The sequence below is a fragment of the Urocitellus parryii genome, chromosome 4 (assembly GCF_045843805.1).
Source record: "Urocitellus parryii isolate mUroPar1 chromosome 4, mUroPar1.hap1, whole genome shotgun sequence".
Lineage (NCBI taxonomy): Eukaryota > Metazoa > Chordata > Mammalia > Rodentia > Sciuridae > Urocitellus > Urocitellus parryii.
In genome coordinates this window covers 133,461,341-133,487,920 of record NC_135534.1, presented here as the reverse complement: position 1 = coordinate 133,487,920, position 26,580 = coordinate 133,461,341, and positions in this window count along the sequence as shown.

Sequence of the window (26,580 nt, the reverse complement as noted above, 5' to 3'; positions counted from 1 at the left end):
GTTGTAGATTTCAGGAAGGGCATTTTTGAAAGGGCAGCCCTTGAGCAGAAACTGAATGCTGTGAGTTCTGAATGTGTCTCAGAACTGTTGCTCAAGGAAAAGTGAAATGCAAATGTCACTGTGTGGGGTATCCTACCCGCTGCCAAATCTCCAGACTCTTTCAGAGGAACTACTATAATATTTATTGTATCCAATAAATATGTGTTGAACAAACAAAAAAGCATACCCTAAATATTGGTGTGAATGAGAGATTTCAGGTATTTTTCCTAGTGGTGGTGATCAAAGGTCAGTGCCCAGAGAAGTGAAAAATTCTTAGTACAAACTCTGTACACAAAAAGAACACATGCACAGAAAACTATTCTAAAACTGAGAGATTGCTATACTAGTATGATTTAGGTCAAGTGGTGTAGACAATAGCACGTAACCATGAAGGTATATAGATAGCCATGTTACTCTAAAATCTATCCTAAAGATGAAACTATTTTATCCAGCTCACCAGAATAGAGTCAAATAAGGGTTTTCAACTGTTGTACCAAGTCATCAATCAAATTGATAAAAACAAAATTTATCTGATTTACTCAAAGGATTGCCAGATCAACCAGCAAAATGACCTTTTGTGGGTTGATTATTGTTGTCCTTTGACATAATTAGTCTAATATGGGTTGTGAGTTAAAGGGTAACAGTAAAAGGCCATAGTATTTGGTCAGACCTTTAAAAAAAACTGTATAGGAAAATTTAAGTGGTTATTACTCAAAAATGTTCTTCACAATGAGAGTACTTTTGTGTGTGTCTTAAAAGATTTTCAGATTTTTTTAACATCATAATGTCATATGATTAGATCAACTAGTTTTCAAAATAATCAACCACCTTTATAAATCAAGACATTAGATTATGTTACAATCAAAAATATCACCAAAAACACAGATATGCATTTGCTTTTTCAAATTTTATGTCCATGTTTCCCTCTTGCCTCTGAACCTTTTTAAAAGATAGTTTCTTTTCCTTGAATAGTTTTCTTCCATATCCCAACATCAAGTCTCCTAGATTTCAATTTCTGCTATTTTTTTTCTTTTTGGTACCAGGGATTAAACTCAGGGGCACTCGACCACTGAGTCACATCCTCAGCCCTATTTTGTATTTATTTTGAGACAGGGTCTCACTGAGTTACTTAGCCCCTTGCTTTTGCTGAGGTTGGCTTTGAACTCATGATCCTCCTGCCTCGGGAGCCGCTGGGCTACAGGCACATACCACTGTGCCAATATCTGCTAAAATTTGAACTGGTAGTATGGATGCAAAATTCAGTCCCATTGATGCACTGATTAACCAACTGCCCAAAGTCTTCTTTTAGCATGTTTTCCCAGTTTCTTTGAGAGAGTGACTAGGTCTTTTGTCCCATTTATTTTTATCTTTCTCATCATTACCATTTCAGGTCTTAAAAATAAAATTCCTTTTGATACATTATTTGGATTCAATAGCATCAATCACAGTCAATCCTTGACCTTCCGTTTTATCTTTTCAAAATAATAATAATCTCAGTATCATGAACTTTGTGGTTTCTGCTTTTTCCCCATATCTCATTGCATATCTCTGTCAAAGATTAATTTATATGGGAAATAAATTCCTCACTCAACTGAACTGAATCCATATATTGAAAGAACCTCGCTTCCCAAGAACCATGCTAAATGTTCTCATTCATAGGCAGTTTTCTTCTTATAATATTCAATTTATACTTTTATGTATAGCCTTTTAGATGCTATTTGTGCTTTCCCACTCTCATTTCCTTCTGAAATTAAAAAATAAGTCAGAAAAATGTCCCAGATTTTCCATATTTCTATGGGATTGGTTTCTTAGAACCTCAAGTTTTCCCTTACCTCATGCCTTCTGAAATCATCCCATGGTAAGAATACCTTTTGCATAGTGCTATGCACATCTCATTTTATCCTCAGTCTGTGGGGTAAGTGCCCTGTCAGTCTCCAAACCACAACACAGATGATGAAATGGAGGCACGTTAAATGACTTGCCTGAGTCTCCCACAGCAAAGGCAGTGAAACTCGAACATGGATTCTTCTGGTGTGATTTCCTGTGCTCCTTCAGCTGTGCCCAAGCATTTTAGCTCTCTCATTAGCCCTGCTTTTTCTCATTGGTTCTTATATTCATGTGATCATGACTTTTTTTTTTTTTAGTTTTTATTCCAAGAGTAATACTTTTATCCTATACAAAATTGAAAGACATATGCACAAGTCTACTATTTTCATATTTGATGTTGTAATCTTCCAGGATAGATGGATAATAATGGATGTGCTCCTTGGTAACCATTTTTTCATTAACAACTGTGGCATTTTCCCATGGTCTGGTACTCATGTCATTTTTAATATCTTCTGTAGATTCCTCTTTGTGTGGTGCTCCTGCAATTTTTCAGTCAATTTCCAATTTGGGGACAGACAGTCTCCAAATTTTTAATATTATAAAGTATACTGCAGCAATCTTTTGTTTCTCTCTCTGTATATACCCATCCACAAACATTTTCTTGGGAGACATTGCTGGAAAATCAATGCTTTATTTGCAGCATAAAGAAAATTAGCCTAAAATTCTCCAAAAAATTATTTTACTAACTTACTCTTCCAACAGACATTTTCAGTTTCCCCAACATTGAGTATTATAAGTTTTATTTTTTAAAAATTTATCCAGTTTGATAATTGCAACATTTAGATTTGTTTTCATTGTTTGGAATAAAATTGGATTTTTTCATGTTTACCCTGAATTTTTAAGTTGCCCATCATATTTCAAAAATCTTGTTCTTTAAAGATATTTAAACATTTTCTTGATTTCTCTTTTATCTATAAATTATAGTCACCGTGTTTATGACATAACAAAATTTTGTTTTATTTTGTTCTACTTCTATTAACTAGAAATATTTTTCCTTATATTAATGGTATTTGTGCTATTAATTAGAAAATATTACCTTTCCCCGAAGCAATTAAATATTCACCTTTATTTTTTATATATTTTAATTTTTATGTTTTATGTGTGTGTGTGTGTATACGTAAGTTACTTTGGCTTACTTTTAAGCAAGACTTTAATTTTCTTTTATATTTTCCCCTTTCTTCTTCAAAAGATCATCCAGTTGTCCCAGTAACATGTGTTGAATAATCCTTTTCCCCCATCATAATATCAATATATGATAAATATACACCCAACCTTCATAAATACGTGTTTTTTTTTCCATGGAATTTAAATTCTCTTCCACTTTTCCTTTGTCCTGCTTGGGGTCAGTTCAATTTTACAGACTTTTTTTTACACAGATGGCAAGATTCTCAGGGCTCATCTTTCCCAAAAGTGCCATAGTTATTTTCAAGCAAAGAGTCTTCCAAATAAGCATTATAATAATTTTGTAACATTACTTTGGAGAATCAACATTTTTACATTATGCATTCCCACAAAATAGAATGTTCCTCCATTTATTCAAGTCATTCTTTTGCAAAGTTTCTCTTATAGCCTGTGTGTAGACCATAAAAATATATTTCCATATATGCTTATTTTAGTAAACAGAACCATTTTTTAGATCATATTTTCAAACTGGCTTTTTGAAACATTGGAATACTATTGACGTTTGTATATTTAATTTGTAGTCAGCCACTTCCTTAAACTCTTGGATTAGTTCTAATGTCTTTAGCCAGTTATTTATATTTCCAACAATCAAATCATCTTTAAACAATGATTATTTAAGACTTTTATCTATAAACATTTGTATCTTTCCCCCTTACCTTATGAAATATGAATTATATGTGTTTGCTTATTTTAATCAAATATTTGAAAGTTTTCATTAACTACAAGGTACTGTTGTTGTAAGAATTGTTCTATTCTTTACCAAGTTGAAGAAGTTCTCTATTATTTTTGATTAAGAGCTTTTTATTTGGAATTAATTTCAATCTCATCAAATGCTTTTGCAGCCTTTATCAATTACATGTTTTCCTCTCTGGGCCTCATCATGTGATACATTATATTAGGCAGCTCCTTGCAATAAACTATCCTTTAATTTTTAAAATTATTCATACTTGGTCACACTGTGTTGCTTTTAATTTACTATTAACTTTGCTTGTTAATAATTTATGATTTTGCATCTTTAAATATGAATGAAACAGGTGTTTAGTTTTTGCTTTTTACACACTACAGTTTCCAGAATTTGGTATTAGCCTTTTGTTATTTCAGTGAAATAAATTAAGATCATTTCTTGTGTGGGGTGTCTGTGTATGTGTGTGTGTGTGTGTGTGAGTGTGTGTGTTCCAGAATCAATCTACATTTGTTTTTTAAAGATTTGAAAGAATTTTTGTCTGGGTCCAGTAGCATTGGTGGAAGCAAATTTTAAATATGCTTTTTTCTTCTACAGTAATTGGTACTCAACATTTTTTACCTTATACTACAGTAATTTTGATAATTTTTGTTTCTGCAAAGTAATCCACGTATAAACTGTTTCTTTTTAATTAGTATTAGCATGTCATAACATTCTAATTTTTAATTGCTTTTCTATCTATGATCTATTTCCTGAGAAAGTAATCTACCTACACAATATTTTCTAATTAATTAGTATAAATATTACGTAGTATACTAATTTTAATTGCTTTTCTGAGATTGTATCTTCTTTCCCATTTCTAATATTCTACATTTGAGTTTTCCTTCTTTAATTTTTGTTCAACTTTTAGAATCTTACTTTTATTTAAAGAATTTCATCATACTTATTTTTTAAAATCAAGTTTACATTTTGGTGTTTCTCATTTATCATTTTAGTATATATATTCCTAATCTCCATTTGCTCAGGTTTGAATAGTTACTTTTTCTTTAATAAGTTTATTTTAACTGTTTCCATTGTCCAGAAATATGACTGTACCTCATATGTGGCTGAGCATAACTCTCATTGCAATTATATTCAAAATAGTTTGTAATCATTCATTTATTTATATTTTATCTATAAACAAACTCAAAATTTAGAAGAGTCTATCATTTAATCTTTTTATTAACTTCTAGTATTATTCTTTTGTGGCCAGACAATAAGTTCTATACAAGTTATGATGTAGGGAATTTAAACCTTTCTTATCTGGCCTAGACTGTTATAACTTTTTAATCAATATTTCATGAGCAGTTTAAAATAATGCATATTTCCTGAAAGGTACAAAGTTCAATATAAGTCCATTAAGTCAAGCTTATTAATTTTATTTTTTGTCCATGTGACTAATCAAAGATAGGAAAGGTGCCTTAAAGAGATTTAATATGATTATGATTACTTTCTTTTTCATATGTTTATAATATTTTGGTTTTATATTGCCTTTATCTTATTACTTAGTATAAACATATTTGCTCTGAGTTTCATTTTAGATCATATTTTTACTTATTAAATGGACCTATCTTAAAGTTTAATCCCTGTTTTCTACATAGTTCACTTTGTCTGACATTAATATTGCACCCTTATTACATTTGCCAAATAGTTTTTTTTTTTCCTTTGTGTTACAAGTTGAATTGTGTGCCCCCCCACACCATTCATATGTTGAAATCCTAACCACTGGTACCCTAGAGTGGAATCCTGTTAGAAATAGGGTTGTGTTTACACTGGATTAGGGTGGGCCTTAATTGGTATCCTTATAGAAAGGGGAAATTTGGGCATAGAGACAGGCACACAGGAAGCAGGAAGTTAGAGATCATGTACAAGCCAAGGAACCCCGAAGACCATAACCAAACCACAAGGGCCTAAGAGAGAGACTCAGAACAGATACTCCCTTGCCCCTGTCAGGAGGAGCTAACCCTGAAAATATCTTGATCTGGGACTTCTACCTTCCATAACTATAGACAAAAATTTCTATTTTTTTAAAACTCCTGAATGGAGGTAATTTGTTACTGCAATTCCAGAAGACTAACAGACTTCATTTTGAGCTTTTTTATTTATTTCACTGTATACAAGTCTTGAGACTGGCATGTAATTAATCAACTGAAGATTAATAAGGGTAATGTGGGGCATAGAATCACAGATAACCCTGAATCACTACCAAAACAAAACACCAATAGCATTTTATTATCCAGTTTCTCCTGTCAATATTCATATTAATCAGAGTTCAGACAGTCGTGATTAAGGCACCATAGTGAATTAGGACTCATTCACTTACCCAGTGGATGTGACATTTGGGGACCTGTTTGCTAATGCTTATTATTAGTTTCTTGCAGAGCAGAATAAAATGATGTAAGCCTTGGAGTAGAAATCAGAATTCCAGGTCCACACCCCTTCCTGCCACCCTCACCTATACATCCACCATGAAGCCCCTTTTATTTTCTCCCAAAGGGACAAAAAACACTAATCATATTTATGGCCTCCCACCATCGTTTTGTGGTTGAAATAATCTTATATTTTAGATGGAAATTATTAAATATTACATTTTCTTGTGTTTTGGTTATTCATTTTCAAAACAGGTATTGACATTACGTATGTGTTACAATTGAATTAACAACTACTTTTGACATGTCTAAGCTTTATTATAATTTTTTTAAGATGCCGAGGATTGGACCCAGGGATTCATGTATGCTAGACAAGGACTCCACCACTGAACTACATCTGGCTGATAAATTTAGTGGACGCAGAATTTTCATGCTGAAACTCCATAGGTGTTTCTACATTATTTTCTAGCATTTTTAATTGAACAGAAGTCTGTTGCCAATCTTATTTTTTCCCTGTTGGTAATCTTTTGCTTTTACTTGGATACTCATAAGATGTTTTTCTTCAATATTAACATTCAGAAAACCCCATGAAAATTCATCTAGTAATATTTATTTTAATTCTACCTGTCATTTAGTGCATGCTTTTATTTTAAACTAATACATTTTTTAACTCAGGAAATTTTTTCTATTCCATTTTTCTTCTCTCCATATAATCCCTCTCATTCTGGGATTCCTATTATACAGACTATCCTGCCTCTAATCAGTACTTTTCATTTATCTTTAATCTCTTTTTTCTTTTTTTCTATGAGTTATTTGAAAAACATCTGGATTATGCTCCAAAGCTTACTACTGTTTTCTGTAGTGTGCGATGCATTTAATTTAAAAATATTTATAGTAAATATTTAAATCTCAATCTCTAACTTTTTGGACAGTTATTATCAAGTTCAGTCTAATATGCATCACACACGGATATCAGTTTCTATTTAAAGGTTTGGCTTTTGTCTCTCTGTTTCTGTTATGTGGAGTTTTACTTTCTTTTACACTGATTATGGATTTATAATAATGTTCTAAAATTAGTCTGGTTAAACAAAAATTATAGGAGATTATTGTTTTGGACTGAGTTCCTGCCCTAAGCCCAACAGACCAGACCAAACCAGACGGAGTTGATTATACTAGGTATCTTATAATCAAACTGAACCTCAAAAACCAGTTAAAGAAAAAAAAAAGGCAGCTAATCGAAAGAGACCCTGAGCTGTCACCATAAGGAAGGCCCTCTGCTTTAACTGTAAAAAAAGTAACTTTGATACGACCAACCTACTTTTTGTTCCCTGGTAAGTATTTCTTCAGCATTTTCTGACATAAAACCAACATTTTCAGCTCTATTTTATGGATGGGATGCTGCGTAACTCATGAGTTTGTAATAAAAGCCTATTATGGAAAGCAGTATGGAGATTTCTGGGAAAGTTGGGAATGGAACCACTATTTGATTAGCTATCCTTCTCCTCAATCTATACCCAAAGGACTTAAAAACAGCATACTACAGAGACACAGCCACATCAATGTTTATAGCAGCACAATTCACAATAGCTAAACTGTGGAATCAACCTAGATGCCCTTCAATAGATGTATGGTTTAAAAAATGTGGCATATATACGCAATGAAATTTTACTCAGCAATAAAAGAGAATAAAATCATGGCATTTGCAGGTAAATGGATGGAGTTAGAGAAGATAATGCTAAGTGAAGTTAGCCAATCCCAAAAAACAAAATGCCGAATGTTTTCTTTGATATAAGGAGGCTGATTCATAGTGGGATAGGGAGTGAGTGGGAGCATGGGAGAAATAGACAAACTCTAGATAGGGCAGAGGGGTTGGAGGTTAAGGGAGGCAGCTTGGGGTTATTAATGGTGGTGGAATGTGATGATCATTATTATCCAAAGTACATGTATGAAGACATGAATTGGTGTGAATATACTATGTATACAACCAGAGATATGAAAAATTGTGCTCTATTATGTAATAAGAATTGTAATGCATTTTGCTATCATACATAAATTTTAAAAATTACATTTTAAAAAAAGCCTATGAGGTATTCATTTTTAATATTCTCTGGGTCAGTTCTACCTAACCTATATTGCTTCCATCCCATATGGTGTGGTGTGTGGTGGATTGTTTGCCTCTTGACTCAAACTAGAAATCATAGAATGTTTGTTCTCTACTTGTTAAACCTAGAAATAAGTAGTACATCTCATCATGTCTAACTTAAATTTACTCTCTCGTAGTGGCATTTTTGAAACAGTAGAGTGAGTTAAGTTTACTTCCATCTTAGAATCCCAGTTGAAGATAAATTCCCCAGTTGTGCAGTACAGGAAAACTTCCTGTGTGCCATTGTGAAATTCCTCTGCCATTTTTTTTCAACCCGACAGATTTTCTCAAGATGTCCACTTAATCACTACACTGTAATTTGAGCTGGTTACTATTATTAAAGAGAAGTCAGGCTGCGTTTAAATTCCTTAAACTGCATGTCACTATTGGTATGCTGATTAGAAGTATAGAAGGATATAGACTTACATGAGACCCCAGAAGTTATGGTAGATGCATACATATATAGGATAATGTAAAGACTTAAATGCTTCCAATTAACCAATCTGAAAACATAGTCATCTCACACATTATTTTGTGTAATTGAGTTTACAGTAATAGCTAACAAAGTCACTGTATTACTTTAAAACATGGAATTTCTGCTCTCAAAGGATCTTGAAATCATTTAGTTCAAATTTTGAATTTTGGAAACGAGAACAATCAACCCAGAGGATGAGGGTGACTTGCAGCCTGCTAGGGACCAAGGGCTAGGTTTTCTGCTTTCTAACCCATGTATTTGTTTCCTTTACTCCATATCATATAAAATGTTAGGGAAAGATCCTACACATCGTTATATATAAGTCATGCTCCTTTCCTTACGGTCTAAAACAGTAGTTATGAGTAAACATTCATATTTTAGTCAACCAAAGTTAACTGTAAAACTACTCCAGAATCATAAGGTCCATCTGTGAGTGGGCAGGATCTGCTACCAACCAAATGCTGGATACTATCACTTATTCAAGAGAGAGGAAATTTGAAGCATGCAGGAGCTCAAAAAACCTGACATATGCTGCTGAGAAGGAAGAGGTAAAATAATGCTCCTCATCTTCTAGGTTGTCAAGTTGACAGTCAGTACCATGATTCATCTCTTAGCCCTGCTAACTTGGCACTACCATGCAATAGATAAATGTAATCCAAGTAACAGTGTTCAAATCAGAACTGATCTGATTATTCACTTTTGATAGATACCAAGAGCCTAAGAACTCTTTTTACCACTTCTTTAAATGAGGGTGGGGCTTAAATATGATTAAAAATGCTTTGATTTTAATGCTCAGTTTCTGTTACATTAATGGCATGTGTCTATGTAAATACATCTCAAGTATGTATAGGCATATTTACATATACCAAATTATTCTCCAGATTTCAGACAAAAATAGATGTGTATACCTTGCACACAAAAATGTGGACATCATTATATGTTCCTCAAATTATTTTCATGGGACCCAAATCACTTCCTGACTCTCAGAGAGGAGTCAAATTTTCCAGTGAAATTTATTAATCTGTGAAATTATGTTTATGTTTGGCAACTGGACATTTGAACTTTCAATGTTAAGCTCTTCAGATTTAAAATAGCTAAAATGTTTAGAAGAAGAAAATATACCCTTTGTAGACTGAGGTTAAGGACACAACTCACTCAAAAAGCAGAGATTAAAATGGAAGCAGATTGATCCAAAATGAAGAAAGGCCTGTCTAAACTTTATACCAGGAGCAAATCCAATGTTGCTATTTGCAAATATGAACATATAATGGATCTAAACTTTCTCCTTTGTCTGACTGTATGCTTACGGTACCCAAATATATCTTCCTATGTCAGTAAAAAAGAGGAAAAAAATCATTCATTTGATCAACCTTTTTGATTACTATGTGTTAAACAATGTGCTAGAGAATGTGAATGAATATGATATGACATCAAGTATATGATATGACATCAAGTAACTCATAGAGTGGGAGAATTAACAGATAATTCTATAAAGTATAATTATGCCCCACAAAAGATCCTATATTATTATACAAAATACTATATTATTACACAAAATATAAGAAGCATAGAAAATGAAGTAGCTCAGTATTATTGGGTGGGGAAGGAAGGAAAGAGACAAAATGGAACATAAAAGAAAATTTTTGTAATCCAGAGCCACAATCAAAAGGGGGAAATTAAATCTGCAAGAACCATAATAGTCAAAAACAACAACAAAAAGTAAGTAGAAACTTGATCAGTGTGATTCCTACGGTACATCGACTTGGACATAAGCCAAAGAGGTAGGGATTGCCTTGCTCAAAGGAAGGTACATTTCATGGCCTCAGCCCTACAAGAGAAGGGACTGGTACCAATAACAATGCATGAAATCTCAGGACTGAGATTCCATAATATAGAGTTGAAAAACTTATGGCCATTTTCCCCAGAGAAATGGCAAATAGACTTCCATTCATTAAAGACAGTGGATTTAGACACACCACACACACACACGCACACACACCATGTTTGATCCATATCTAAATTACTTTATATGAGAGTTATCAAAGCAGAAGAAAGCAATGCGATGTCTCTAGAAGACCAAATAAAAAACAAAACTGATTTTATACTCATCCAATCCATCATTCAATAATGATAATAAAATAATGAGTTAACTGAAAAGTTCCTATCACCTTGTGGCATCATAGCTATCAAAATGCCATAGGAGACACATTCCTCACATTGCATGCAGGGATCCCAATGTAAACACACCTGCTGTACTGCCAGTGGCAGGAAAGCTGAGCACATCAACTCTGTATAATACACGACACTTGAAAATGATAATAAACTACTCTGTTACTGGTTTGTGTATTCATTATATTATACTTTTTATTGTTGTAGTATGGCATATTCCTGCAAAAACAAGTTCACTGTGAAATAATATGCCATGTTATACTAGCAGCAGCCTCATATAACTCATTTAGTGTGTCTTTTGATCACAAAAAGAGGGTATGTAAGTGACTGACCCGTACCATCTAGGTTTGTGTAAGTACACTCTGTGATGTTTGCACAACAATGAAATCACTGAAGGACACATTTCTCAGAATGTACCTCCAACGTTAAGTGGAGTGCAACTATATTTCTATTCTCCATAAGTATAAAATTAGTCATCAATACTTCTCTTGAATAATGGAAGACCTTCAGAATACCTGAATTCTAATCTCCCACATTCCATTTTCCCTTTTACTGTTGTGCAATATTTAACTTCATCTCATATTTAAATTCTCAAATTATACACTGAAATAATTGTTTCATTCAGTTAACATTCACTTATACATATTTCTAATCAATTTATTTGCCCTGAAACCCTTCTCCTAACTCACTTTTCTTTTTCTTTAAGTGAATCCTTTAGAATGTCTGTAATGACTGATTGGTTGATGGTAAACTCTTTCAATTCTTGCTTTACCAAAGATTTATGTATTTCATTCCTGTTACTGAATATCATGAACAAGTGAATAATTACATATTCATATTTTTCCCTACACTATTTGTAAGTTATACAATCTTTTTTCTGTTCCTTTAGTGATTATCCCTAAAATTTTCACTTATATGGATTTCGTTTCCTTAATACTACTCAGGCTTCATTATGAGTACCAAAGATAAGGGTTTATATCTTTCTCCATTATCAAAACCTCTCAGTCATCTCATTGACTATTGCCTCTTCCCCCAACATGAGAATGAAATTGGCAAAATTTTGAAGTCTGGAAATAACAAGTGTTGATGTGGAATGTGGGAACTAGGAAGGTCAAGTGCATTTCAGCAGAGAATATAAATAGGTAAACTGCTTTGGAAAGCCATTTGGCATTATCTAATTAGTTGAAATGTTGATTCCTTAAAAATGCAAAAATTCAGCTCTTAAGTATATACCACAGAGACACATTTGCAGGGAAATATGGGCACTGATGTCTGTTGTAGCACTGCAAGTAATTACCAAATGGCAAAGCCACCAGAATGTACATTGAAATGAATAAACAAACTACCATGCTCATAGAATGCTAAATTATAAATTAATTACATAGCCAATAAAATTTAATGAAATAAATCTAGCTGTACTGTATTGAAATTGATAGATGTTGAGTGAAAAGTCCAGTATTACACCATTTATTTATTTATCTTAGAGAGTGGTATCTGTGGTTATGTATGTATTGACAACTTACAAAGACTTGGATGTGTGCCAGCCTCAAGGAAGGGAGAGAACAAGGAGTTTGGGGAAAGGAAGAGCAAGTTGGAAAATGTAGAGGCTGGAAACACTTATGTAGTGTTCTGGTTTTTTTTTCATAAAAAGAAAAGGTCTGAAGTAAAATATTAACATTTCCCAAATCTGGGTTGTTGAGTAATTGGACATTTTGATATTTTGGGTTTTTTCTATTTTAATAACCTAAACTTACATACACAAATACAAATAGAACTATGAAATTAAATTCTGTCAAAGGCTGATTTCCAGCACAGTCTCATCATCTTCATCTTGGTCTGTGAAGATGCCAGGACATGGCTGGCGGCCACCATCTCCAGTATTCTTGCGGTAGCTCATCACCATACCAGTATGTACAAAGTTAACCATTCCTACTGCGCATTCTCTCAACAGTCACTCTCCAGACTGCACCCTCCATGACCTCTTGGCTTCTACCTCCTAAGTTTCCAAGTCTCAACAATTCTATAGCCAAAAGGGGACCTAAAATTCAGAATATGCCTTGTTCTGACTGCTTGTCCCTGCGTGTCCTCTGACTCCCGTCTTAAGGTCCATGCCTGTTATCTCCCCTTTGCCCAACAGTCTCCCGGCATGAATCGAAACTGTGCTTGGTTCCCCTTTGTCTGTCTAGACTTGTGCCCAGATGGATGAATGTGGCTGGAGAACCATGCTGAGGGCTTTCTCATTAAGTTCTTGACTTGAACCTCAGAAGAACACATAATTCTCTCCAGTAATGCTAATAGCTTTTTAACTCTCCCAGGATCTTAGAAAATTATTTTGTAGATTTCCTTATTTCCTTAAATTTACATCACTACCTTCTCCCTCTAAGACCAGATAATACTCTTTCCTCCCATTTCCCTGAAAAATAGAAGCAAATCGAGTAGAACTTCTACATATTCCCACCACTGTATCTCCCAATCCTCCAACATCTGACCTACTTTCTCTGCTGTTTCCTGGTCTCTTCCCCATTACTGATAGATAAACTACAGATAAATTGTCTCTGCTTCTATGTCTAATCCCTCTCCTCCTTGCACTGATTCCATCCCCTCTTACCTACTCAAGTTCACCCCTCCAGCATTGTCTGTCTTGTATATAATCAGTTTTCTTCTATTGACTCAAATTCATCAGCATGAAACAGGCTGCAGTTCCTCCAGTGCGACAAAAAAACACCTTGCTCCTGCATCTTCCTGAAACTACTGTGTCATTCCTCAACTCCTCTTTATAATAAAGTTCCTTGACTATACATACACATTATGTATATAAATATACATGTATATTATGCATAATAATATATATTACATGTTTTATTTTATTTCATTTTATTTAAAGAGAGAGTGAGAGAGAGGGAGAGAGAGAGAGAATTTTAATATTTATTTTTTAGTATTTGGCGGACACAACATCTTTCTTTGTATGTGGTGCTGAGGATCGAACCTGGGCTGCACGCATGCCAGGTGAGCGCGCTACCGCTTGAGCCACATCCCCAGCCCATGTTTTATATTATATACAAATATATTCATATATTTGCTTATATATTATATTTTATAAATACACATTTACATACAATATATATTCTACTTCCTGTTCCCAGTTCTCTCTTGAACCACAATTAATCAGTCTTTCATCCCTATCTCTGTAGAAATAGATTTTGTCACCTTCAGTATTAATCTCTACATTGTCAGATTAAATGGAAAACTCTTTGACCTCCTCTTATAGGACTTAGCAGCAGTATTTGAAGCAACTGAACACTCTCTCTTCTTCATATGCTTTCTTCACTCTGCTTGCTGAGTTCCACTCTCTCCTGCTTCTTCTTGCTCCTCATGGGAAAATCCATTTTGGTCATTTTTACTCCCCTTTCCTATTCATCTTCCTGACCAGTGGACTCCAGAGTGTCTCAGGGCTAAGTCTTTGAAATTCTCTTATGTATCTTTAGTAATTCCTTTTGTGATCTCATCCAGTATTATGGAGGTAAAGTTCATCTGTATGTTGATAACTACAAAAATTTTATCTCCTAACACCAGCCTCATCTCCAGCTGTCAACTCAACATTTCCATCTGAATGTCTGCCAAACATCTCAAATTTATTATGGACTGAACAGAAACCATGATTCTCAGACCTCCCCTTCAACCCTGGCTCTTCAACTGACTTTTCTTCTGAGTAAATGCAAAGTCCATTCTTTTAGCAGCTCAAGCTTAACTGTGGTGGCTTTCTTCACTTCACTTTTTCTCTCACTCAGCATTAAACCCATCAGCAAATTCACCTTCAGAACATTTTAGAACCAGACCATTTCCAACTATCTCCACCTCTACCACACTGTTTCATGCACCATCACTCTTCCTCTGGACTGGGCAATACCCTCCACTGGTCTTCTGCCCTTATGCATTCATAGCCTCCTTTCCACTGAGAATTTCAAGTAAGGATTCAGATCTTGTCAGTTCTCTGCCCAAACTCTTCCATGGCTTCCCATTTAACTTCCCATTTAACTTAGAGAAAAGCAATCTCTTTAAAAGGTTACCCATCCCCTGTTCCCCCAGACCTCATCCTGTAACACTCAAGTCTACCGAGTTCTAACCAACCTCCAAATACTTAAGTCTTATTTTTGACCTAGAAAATAGGTAGTAGTTGACAGTACACTTGCTGGAACTATTGTACTGAGATTTCAGTTTCCACTCAGCTTACAATGACCTTAGTTAGATTACTTGCTCTCTGGGTATGTTTCTTTATTTATGAATTAGAGATGATAATAGAGACTATCCATTGGATTGCATCAATGGCTCTCAATGGGGAATGATTTTTATCCCTGGAAGATATTTAGTCATGTTTGAAGACATTTACAATTGTCACAACTTGTGAGGTATTATTGGTATCTAGTGGGTAAAGTTCAGGACTGCTGCTAACCACCCTACAATATAGAGGAAAGCCCCTATAAAAAAGAATTATCTGCACCAAAATGTCAATAGTGCCATGACCAAGAAAGCATGGGATTGTATTGTAAGGATTAAGTGACTCAATGCTTATAAATCACTTACAATAATCCATGACATATAGTAAATACTACATATATTTTAACTTTTTAAGTACATATATTATGTAATGTAATAATATTATAGTTATTTGCATTGTATGAATTACACATAATATGTACAAATATATCATATACATATTAAATGCATTCTATGCAATAATGTGTTGTAATATGCATGCATATGTATACATATTATGTATACTGTAATATATGTGATATGTTATCAATACATATGATATGTTCTCAATAAGTATACACACTCATCAGGGTTTTTGTGCTAGCTGCTCCCTCAACCTCAAATTCTCTTCCCATACATAACCACATTTGTGTACTCTCCCATTTCTTAGAGATCTTTCTTAAATATCTTATCAAAAAATACTTCCCTGAATATCATACAAAAATTGTACCAATCCTATACCCCTATTCACCCTTCCTTGCTCTTCCACATTTTCCTCCATCTGCCACATTTTCTTCCATTGTGTGCTCAACATCTGAAATATTATGCATTGACTGATTGATTGTCTAGACTCCAACAGTAATTGCTTGCTCGACCCATATTGCACTTATACTATACTAATTTGAATGCTGCCAAATGGATTGCAAGATGCTTGCAGACAAGAATCATAATTTATGTTGTGTTGTATTCCATAAATTCTAGTGGAGCACATTGAAAACACTAGGAATTCAGCCAACATTTGTGAAGATGTTCAGCAAGCAGTTGGAGACATGGTCCTGAAAATGGAGAATGTGTACGTAGTCAGGGTTCCTTGGGAGTCATGTAAAGTATGAAATTACCCAGTTAATTCAGACCTAGAAAATATCTTTTAATAAAAAATGGGAAATTAACCATCCCATTGTACTTCATTAATCTTAGTCTTATCATCAGTCCCTAAATGTTCTCTCTGAAGCTACAACTATTTGGGTTGTGGAATATAACTCAAGCAGCAGTTCAGAGTTTCAGAACCAATTGCCAGAGGGCAACATTATATCAGGAACTGGAGAAGGAAGGGGAAGGAAAGCAACTGGGATTTTCTTGAGTAAATACAATATAGAGTAATTCAACTGTGAAGAGCACATATGAGACCCCCAGTGCATCTACATTTGGGGAGAAATGGGACTTTAAAGATGTGCTTTCATGTGGGAAAAGCCCTTTTTATTACAAATATACTCCTGGTAAGTGGCAGTTTTCATACCAAAATGGTGCTGCATTCATAGCACATCACCTGTCTCATGCGTCAAAAGCATAGAATGTGCAAGCCATTTCTGAGTGCTCTAAATTCTTTGGAGACTGTACAGATTATATTATATGGTGTTTATGGAAGTAAGTGCTGCTTTAGTCAGTTGGCAAAAACACTTGCAATATCACCCTCCCCCATTTCACAAGCACAAAATTTCCCAGAAGGATTTTCAGGGGTGATATCCGCTAACGAGTAGTGTTTGTTGCCTTTGATTTGTTTTTATTTTTCATGTTGTAGTGGTATGATTTAAAATTATTTTGACATATGTCAGTTATAAAAACTTCTTCCAAGAATTTTTAAAATATGAGCAAATAAAAAATGGACAAACTTATACTTCAAACTTCATGAGTCCAATTCCTTGAAATATTGCAATTGAACTTAGGAAATAAAAATTTGCAACAAACTTCATGTATGCTCATTTATTGTATGGATTTTCCATTACATATATTTTTGTGAGCTCCAAGAAGTAAGAAACACTCCCTAGACAGCAAATAATTTTATATTTCTTGGGATATCTTTTCTTAAACTATTCTTTGATGTTATTCACTTACTGTGAACCCTTCCTTATTCCCAAAGATTTTTGCTAGTGATTTTCACCATGCTGGGCCTGCTGGTCTCCTATTTTCCCCACACAAACCTTGGACATTCCCGCTTCTCCTTCATTCCCATAACATGCCTCCTCCTTCTTCTCATTGCCTACCTAAATGCTGCCTCTTCTTTAGTTCACACCTCCAATCTTATTACCAGATTTCTGCATTGATCCACAACGTTCTCTAAGCCGGTGTTACTTCAGACTTTGTTTTTCCTTTCATTTTAAAGTTAGACACATATACCAAAAATGCACAAACTATAATCATGCAACTAAGTTTCACAAAGTGAATGTAGGTACTTATATGCAGTACCTAAGTCAGAGAAGAGAACATTAATGGAAGCTGGGAACAAAACTAAATTCAAATGCCAGGGATCTAAATTCAAATGCCAGCAGAGACCATGCTTTGTAAATGTAGTTAAGTAATAACTTTTCTTTAAATAAAAGAATGGGAATTATAGAAGTAAATACATTATAAGGATGATTTATAGAAGAAATAAAACAAAATATTTCAATCTTCAAGGTTATTTTGTTGAAAACAACAACAATAAGAAAGTCCTGGACCCTAGAGTTCAATGCTAAAAGACTGATGGATTAATATGAATTTATATAGTTCCTGTTAAGATAAATTTTTCTAAGTATTTTTTTTAAAAATTTTCACCACTTTTGGCCTAGTGAGTAATGATAATGGCCAGCAGTGATTATATAAATGACAAAAATATACATTTTTTAAAAAACAGCAATATTACAAGACTTCATTTAATGCTGGGGTAAAAGAGAGAGAGGAAACTTTAAAGAGTTCAGGTTTCTAACATTAACACCTAAGTAATATTAATTAAAGATGGAGAAAACAGGTGAAGGAAAAGTTGGGCTCTGGATAACTAATGCTGAGAACATTTTGGTAGATTGTTTGAGTCTGTGTTGTCTCTGGGACATCTGAATGTAAGAATTGAGCAGAATCTTGTCTACAGCCACTTGAAACTTGAAGGACTTCAAATAATAAATCTGGAGGTTTTAGGATAACAAGTGAACTTGAAATCTTAATCATGTACAGCCAATCAAGGAACATGGAGATTTAAAGGGTAGATAAAGGAAAAAATACCTATAGAGGAGAAAAATGAAATATAGTCAATTCTTGTTATTCATAGAAGTCCTGCTCTATAAAATCACACAAAAAGTGAATTAGCAAATACTGAACTATGGTTCCTAGGGAAGTACAAGGTTAGGTTCCATGAGCTATTAGGCACGTGTTCATCAACTGATAAATGAATAACCTTGCTTTATGTGTGTTTCTGTTAAAAGACACCTTATTTAATATATTTGTTAATCTGTTGGTACTGAATTAATGGCCAATAGCATTGTAACTCATGCCTGAATGAACACATGTTATCATCAAGGTTTGTTACAGCCTTCTTGCTCTTAGAATATTAGACAGCACTTCAGACTACACTTGGGGGCCATTTCACAGGGTGAAGTCACCAACAAGAAGCACAAAAATATGGAACATTGTAACAAATTGGCTGCCAGAAGAACAATCATTTACAGATTGAGAAGGGAAACAAAAAAGCAGAGCACAGCCCTGATGGACCACAGTTGAGAACCTGCTCCTCACCCAACTCCTAGATTGTTTTTCTACTCTGCGCATAACTTCAAGTATGTTACCACTGAAATTTAGTGAATAAACATAAGGAAGTTGCCCATAATGAGGATCGACCATCATCAGAAATGCTTAAGGAAATTAGGAAAATTTGGTGTCAATCAGGAGCACAAGGTAAATTTATCAGTTTTTAGATTAGGTAACGGGAACAAGATGAGTTCTGTTGCATTGAGGATAAATGTGCACTAAGTACAAAAAGGGTGTACAACATAACTCTGAAAATTTGGACAGGGAAAAGCTAAAAAACTGAAATCTTCCTAAACATAAAAGGAGGTATCTTTTTCCTCAACCCAATTAATGACACAAAGACTAAACTGAATCCATTTTTTTTTTCAATTTGGTGAATGGCTGTTGAGCCAACAACCAAAGGGAATTTGCTACAAGTGAGGGAAGATGTTTTTGATAATTTTTAATCGAATAATCTCCAAACTTATATTTTATGTGGGGAAAACCATTGGTGAGAAGGTCCCCTGTGAACAAACTTACATGGTATTATTTATATCTTCAATCATTTTTATGATATTGTTGGGATACATATGGACTAACTTCAACTGGGAAAATAGCCAAAACCAAGTAGGCATTTTAAGAGTTAAGAAATACACCTGTTTGACAACTCTTTATGCAGTGTTTGCAATCAACTTTTGTACAAATAATTCAGCCTTCAGAACAAGGAAGGAAGGAAGGAAGGTGCCATTGGTGGCTAATAAAATGGTTATAAAAGGAAATGACAGTGTTTGACACATTTCCCTTTGTATAAAAATTCTGAGCTTCTTGCTTAAACTGCAATATTAGTTGACGTGGTGGAGGAGTAAAGTGGCTTCCAAACGAATATTATTATTTGAAATTCACAAAGTGATTATCTGCTCAAACTTAATTATAACTACAAATGCCTCTTACATTCTAAAATCATAAGTAAAAAAGCAAACTTCCAAAAGTTTGTACCTTCCAGAACTTTGCCTAATACTAAGAAAACTTTTAGATTAAAAAATCTCATTAATCTGTTTGTTTAGGAGACTACTAAATACATCCTTTGACATCTAAACAACTGAAATAAAAGAAAATGTACAATTTTCCCCCCAATTTGTGGAATGGCTCTTGAATCAACAACCAAAGAGAATTTGCTACAAGGGAAGGAAGATGTGTTTGACATTTTAAAATCATATCATCATTAAACTTATATTTTATGTGGGGAAAATATTTAGTGATAAAGCTCCCATGGAATTATTTGTATTTTAAATAATTTTTATCATATTTTGGGGATAAAACATGGATGAAGCAAAAAAAATAGAATTTAGGTCAATACAGGTAAAATACTTTGCAGCAAACAAACATGTTGACCCCTGAAACCTCAAGGTGACATATATATCAGAATGAGGAATGAGTGGAATTCTTCCTGGACTGCCACCAACTGCCCCCTCTCCCAAATGAGACCTGTAGATTCTCAATGAAATATCAAATTTTGCTACTTGAAAGGATCCAAGAGTGAGCAAGCAGACAGCTTCTGCAGCAATACAATACTTGTTAGACTGGATATATTCTTCTGACCTAAAGAACCAAAGAACTGAGTTCAAGGCAGCAATGGCCATTGGAAAGTGAGAGGTATTCTGGAGAACCTGCCAAGCTTAGGATTTTTTGTTATAGAAGCCTGAATGGATTAAGGTATTTTCTTCCCAGGTGAATCATTAATAATAATAACAACGATTTTAAAATGTTTGAATAGAATTTCATCATTTAAAACTCTATTGCCAAATCGACTCATTTGATATTAGCAATATTCCTTTGAGACAAGCCCGGCAGTTAATTTTTTCCATTTTCTAGAATGAAAAAAAAAAAAGGAGAAAAGTACAGAAGCTTAAAGAAATCCACTTAGTTGGCTGCAGATGATGTAGTTTCTATATAAGGTAGACAGAACTACAATGTAAGTCAGCCTGGTAGTTTGTTAAGGATGACTTTGCCTCCTGTTTCATCGAAAGGTGAAATTCAAATTTTAGCTTTATCATAGGCTCTCATCTGTAGTAGCCGTATATGTCTTATAGGAGAGAGATTTTATCAATTTTCTTTTGGGCAACTTCTCTTACCATACCAATAAGCAACTTTGGAAAGTTGAGAAACTCTCCAGAGAAGGTCTGCAGAGCACCAAGCACCTGCGTGGAGTGATCGATGGTGCAATTGGCAGATTTCAGATGCTCAATTTGAACGACACACAAGTCCAGCGCTCCTGTGTTCTGACCTTTTCTACATCCTTCACTGTCTCCTGAGTAGGGCTTTCACAAGTGATCCTTACATTTTTAGATGTGTGAGAAAGCTTTCATCCACAATGAACCTGGATAAAACCTGTGCTTCCTGTATTTGCTTGTCAAATTGGGAGGGGGCAGCAGAGAGGGGTTAGAAATGTTGTTTTATTGTTTTATTTCATAGTAAGAAGAGGTATGACCTTGCTGAGAGGGTGACAAATTCAGTTATAGTCAACCAGTACTTGACAGGTTTTATCAGAAAACCAAACAAGGAAAGAGTATGTATGCCTGCTACCAGCTGTCACAGTATTGAACAATGAATGTTTGATGAAGCCGACCTGCAAATACACACATCTCCGTGGAAGTCAGCTTTAAGTAGCAACTAGCTGACAAAATTAACAAGAAAAGGCCTTGGTAGACGATAGCAAAAGAAAAGAAAAAAATTTTTAAAAAAAAGGAAACGAAAATCTTCCAGTTGGTTTATTTATTTAGGTGTACATTGAAAGAGCCTCCACATGAGATGGAATTTGAAATGCCTCTGCAGTTTCGTTAGGATAAAAAAAACGTGGTCTTCATCTCAGCCCATATGGAAAGTAGAGTTTTTTAATAATTGTCAGATTTTTCAAATTAGTCGTGCAATGAAAAGCGGAAGCTGGTCTATTGGAAAGGGGAGGGTTTTCTTGTGCTTCTCCAGGTACTCCCAGCAGAGCAACCAGGGCTGGTAGATGAAGGAACTTGTCCAACTGCCTTACATTAAGACCAGCCCTGCATTTGGTTATACTACTCAAAAATCACTTTTTTCTGAATTGGAATTTTTTTAAAAATCTCCCTCATTCAGCAAAAAAAAGATCTCTAATAAAAGATTCCTATGTTTCACCCCAATCTCTCCCCTCCTAAATCAAAATCCCTCCCTTAAAGGTATTTCCCACCTTTAAGGGGAAATGCCATGTGATTATTTTCAGCTAGACAATAAACCCAATTTCTCTCAAAAGCTTATGAAAATACTTCAAACTCCAGAAGGATCAAGTATCATGACAATCATTTTTTTCATGCAATTAGGAAAATGCTTTTCCCATCTTCAACCTCCCCTTCCCCAGTGTTTTCATCTGTACAATTTTTATACTGCTATTGCCAAGCCTGAGTTTCAGCTTGACTTGTACATTACATTATGACTTTCCTGATTGACCAAGATCTGATCTCATTGAACGTGATTCTTCTCATGCCCAACTCTGGCCATTGCTCATAGCAGGTCTCAGTAAGTGATGATAGAATTGAATATAAACTCAGAACCACTTAAGAGGTTTAGAGAAAACAGACTGTGTCTACCCCAGAGTCTTGTAGCCCCTACGTTATCACTCTAATGACATTCCTCTAGTCTTCTTGGCAAAAGCAGGACAAATCTACTCTCTATAGAAGACATAAAAGATTATATCCCACATTCAGCATTCAGTCTACTGAAGTAAGTAGAAAACTCATGAAAGAAATTCTACTTCCATTTCCCCAGATAGGGCCTTTAATAAAATGTAATATACCATAATTAAACCATCTTTCAGCACAATAATGAATGTTCACATGTGGATTTTCCTTGTGAATTTTCATTCTGTTCATACATTTTTGAGCCCATCTCATGATAACATCTAGTATTTTACAGCAAATAGAGTGGTGTTGTAAATATAAATTATGTGTTCTGTCAATCTGAAAAAGTCATAAATATTATCTGTTGGGGTTTTCTGCTTCTTATCGCTGCCTCTCCAAATTTTTCCAATCCATATTGAGTTAAAAATTTTGAAGATTTTTAAAAAAAAATCTGTTCTATTATTTATCTATTTCCAGGGTAGTGAATAAGACTTAAAAGAGACAAAGATGAAAAATGTCTATGATGAATTCTATAAGTAAGAACTGTCTTGTAAAGCTAAGTTACCCTCCACCGTGCATAGATGTGAGTCTTCATATGTTCTTAAAAGGATAGATATTGATACTTTGCTATTAAAAATCCAAAGGAGGGGAGATTGGGAAAGTGGGATGCCCTTATATAAAGAATTGTTAGTGGGGCTGGGGCTATAGCACAGTGGTAGAGTGCTTGCCTCACACGTGTCCAGGGCACTGGGTTCAATCCTCAGCACCACATAAAAATAAATAAATAAATAGATAGATAGATGAATAAATAAATAAATTGTATCCATCTACATTAAAAATAATTATTAGAATAAAAAAATACTCTCTGGAGATCAGTGAAAAGAATCAGATGTACAATCTGGAATTGTTGTGTAGAAATGAAACTTTCAGTGACTCTCCTCTCTCTCTTTGAGAATAAGAGAAAAACGCTACTAAGAAATCTGAAACCTGTCTTTAGTACAAATACCAAGACAAGCTTGATTTAGATGTCTTTATTGTCAACATGGATCTGGGGTCAGTTCATATGGCTTACTATAGTTCCAGAGCTCCAAAGAGAGGGGAGGAAAAGGAGAAAGAATACTTAGGCAGAAAAACTCTGGTTTTTCAAATGCAGCTACCAATTGTGGGATGTGCATCCTGTAACATAGAGATATCTAAACCACAGTGAAAATGAAGGAAAACTAAATTGTCATCCTCACCTTCATCTCCCTCTATCTCATTCATGTCTGCAACTATATTACAAATTCTCACCACGTTTTTATGAGCGGCATATGATGTGTACAAGTAGCAAACCCTCTTACAAAACTTCTGGTAGAACCAGAGATTCAATTATATGAGCAGTCCTCTTCTGACCTAAAGTTTTGCCCTCAATGAGGAAAATCTAGGCTCTTTTATTATCAGTGTTGTTAGAATGCATTTGAAACCAGAAGGAGAAATGGAGATATACGGAGGGTAAAGTGAGCTTCTCAGAGTTACCTAGAGAATCAGTGGCTCCGGAAGCCATTTCATTTTCACAGCAGAAGGTTGGCATTCATTTTAAAGAATTTATTGATTCTCTGCGTAAAGCATACAAGGAGTATTTCATCAATGAGTGTATAAGCATGCCGTACACGCACATGCAAACACACACACACACTCACATATACACAAATATATATCTTCTACTTTTCTTTTTGAGCACTGGAAAGAAGGTCATTGGGGAAATTTGACTGATGGTTGCAGTACCTTAGCTGAGAGATCATTTAGGAGGACTTATTGCCTGAACATGCATTCACAAACTACACACTATTTATATCATAACTTCATGCAATTATGGTAGAAAATATCACCTAAAGAGAGAGCTCATGATTGTCTGCTTAATAATAAAACACCAAAGATGCCGCCTTAAAAATTATTTGAATGGAACAAACTAAACTCGTAGAGAAGCGCAAAGAATTGCCTTGAAGTGTTCATGGATATCCATCCCTGTTAAAGCCTGTGTGTAAGAGAAGGTCGCCTCCTTGGTGACAGAATTTAAAAAGCACCAGGGAAGGCCACTATCCCCAAATGCCTCCTTCCATTGCTACCTGGCCTGAAATTCTACCATTAGAAATCTATCTTGTGTCAGACTAGAAGGAAATCATCATTCTTACTGACTGATGAGAGCCCATGTGCCTTTTATTTTTCGGTATGTACTTTTCGTTCGTTTTCAGATTCCCTGTGTTAATTCAACCGTGATAGAAGTTATTTTAGGACAACGGTTCTTGAGAAGAGTTACTGTGCCAAATAACTATCGTCCCAGGAATTTCTGGTTTCATGATAAACACAGAATTGACACATAACAAAGGCATATTTGGAACAAAAATATCTATTTCTTCTGTCTGGGGCATTCTCTCCAGGAGTTGTTGGGTCAAGTACTTTGAGGAACTAACACATTTTTAACATTTCTCAGACTTTAGGAGAGGACTGAGTCATCTCATTTCCAACGGCACAACAGAATCAGATGTTAGGGTTAACCTCAAAATTGTTGTGCTTCAAATGGAAGTGCTTGGTGCCTTCTCTTTCTCTTTGGGAACAGGAGAACCAGGCAGCCTTGGATTTGCATGTTAAAGGCAAGCAGAGATCTGCAGAGGCAACAAAGAGGAAGATGGGAGAGAGGATAACCACAGAGACAACTTTGCTGGTATCAGAACATTGTGCACATGACAAATAATCGAAGATAAGAAGAGTAATTCTCAGGCCGTGCTCCACAAGTTGCAGGGTTCAATGTTGATTATCAGGAACCACTGGGAATGGGGGTAGACATGTATCTCTAGTGAGTGGCTTCCAGGCCCTTCACCTTAACTTCAATTCCAACAGTCCAGTTGTGATTGATTAAATAAGTTGTTTCCTTGCACAATATTTCTCTTGAAAAAAAAGGATTCCACTGCTGACAGAAAAATAAAGTAAAGCTTTGTAGGTTTCTGGCCTGGTCTGAAGGAAATTTCCATTCTTAAATGCAAATCACTCGAAAGGCTCAAGAAGGCAAAGGACTGTCTACTATGTGAACTGATAAGAGAAAATCTCAACTCCATTATGCAAGTCTAGAGGAAAGGATGGTTTATAAACATTGGTTTTTCAGTCCATCAGGGCAGCAGGACCCTGCGTTGCCAAGAGACACCTCCAGCGCTGAAATGAAATAAGAAGACCCATGTTTACATTAACATCCCCATTTGATTCACTGTTTGATTAAGCCCAAGGAGTGGGAAAAATCGACCTGCCCAGCGTCCTGATCAGAGAGAAGGCGAGACACTGAGAGAAGCCAGATGCATGGTTCCCATCAGGGGCAGAGGAAGGCCGACATTGTGCTGACCTAAATCCCCCTTCCTCACTGAGCCCCATCCCACAGCTCCAGAGTCCCCACGGCAGACCCTCCATTGTCACCCCATATGACGAAAAAGTCTGATGAACCTCCTCAGAAGGGAAAGATGTCTGAGAAAGCAGTAATTTTACTGAGTAGTAAAAACAGCAGAGATTTCAGAGTCTGGCAGAGGTGAGACTGGGATGGGGGGAGTCATTCATATGCACAGGACAATGAAGAACAAAGGTGCATTTGTCACAAAGTCTGCCGCACTGTAATTTCCTCTACCATAAGTTTAATTATGTTTAAGGTGAAAAAACAAAAGTAAGAATGCTGTACCTGAATGCTTCAAAGAACATGACGAAAGCATTTTTAATCTACCCATTCAATCCCATATTTTGAGAAAAAAAAAAGAATAAGAGGAAATATTGTACATTGATGATGTTCTTAACATGCCCCCAACATGTGACAGACAGAGGAATGAAATGATTGGCAGGGGGCCTGGTGGGCCACTGAACTGAGTGAAGCCATGTTTCTAGGAAGAGCAAAAATACCAAATTGACAAATACAGACCAACCCTGATCTA